Below are 963 nucleotides of genomic sequence, written 5' to 3' on the forward strand. Positions count from 1 at the left end.
CTTGTTTGCTGTATCATACCATCTACCATTTTCTATAGTTAAACAAAAAGAGACTATCGTTATAATTGTTTAATAATACAATGTATGGCAAAAAAACCTTTCAAGAAGTAATTCATTATAAAAGCTACAGTGTCACACAAGTTATATGGTATCCATTATTTAGTTTGTGTCGATGTGAATTAATTCCTTCCCTATATCAAAATGTAAAGAAAAGACACTATCCAAAATTACCTATAGAGTGGTGCTTAAGGTACCGTTGATGATTTAATTTTCAATATATCGTTTTTTTTCTCAGCAGAAAAAAAACCTCAACAACTATTTCTGGAATTCTTCAAAGGAGTAGGAGTACGGTGCCTGTTCCGACTCTTCCAGCATTGATTTTCTTCACAATCTGTGATATGGTTTCTCAGAAACACCGTTTGGCAGTCCTGATAATTTCATGTGTTTTCAAATTTCAGCCACCCAGACTACACAGTTCACTATTTTCAGCTCCTTTCATTTTCCTTTTCCCTTTCATTATAGAAGTCTCTATTCCCTCTTTTCGCAAATGTGGTCAAGAAAGATACTAAACGCTACTATTTGTAGAAAGAATATGCATTTGTTTTTCTCTCGACGGTTCACCTAAGTTCTTTCCAAATAAACAAGCTGTGATTGATAGTGATAGGTACTTCAAGGGTAGCAACTTTTGGGACCCTCATCCATTCCGTTGACTTTGGGGGACGTGGCACATGCCTCAGGGGAGAAAAAGCAAGTAAACACTTTAATTTTAAACTTGCGCTGTTAAAGCACTTTCAAAATAGTAATAGTTGAGCTTCATCTCAGACGTGAATGCCTTTCTCAGTCTATTCCCCAGGACCCCTCTTATGCCGCTTCATGTCCCGGTCAATGCGGTGCGTTTTCCGAAATGGGGCCGCAGAGTTGCCGGCGGAGACCAGTGGGTGGGAGGCTCCACGCGCACTCCCC

This window comes from Mandrillus leucophaeus, unplaced genomic scaffold (assembly GCF_000951045.1).
Source record: "Mandrillus leucophaeus isolate KB7577 unplaced genomic scaffold, Mleu.le_1.0 Scaffold386, whole genome shotgun sequence".
In the NCBI taxonomy this organism is placed as follows: Eukaryota; Metazoa; Chordata; class Mammalia; order Primates; family Cercopithecidae; genus Mandrillus; species Mandrillus leucophaeus.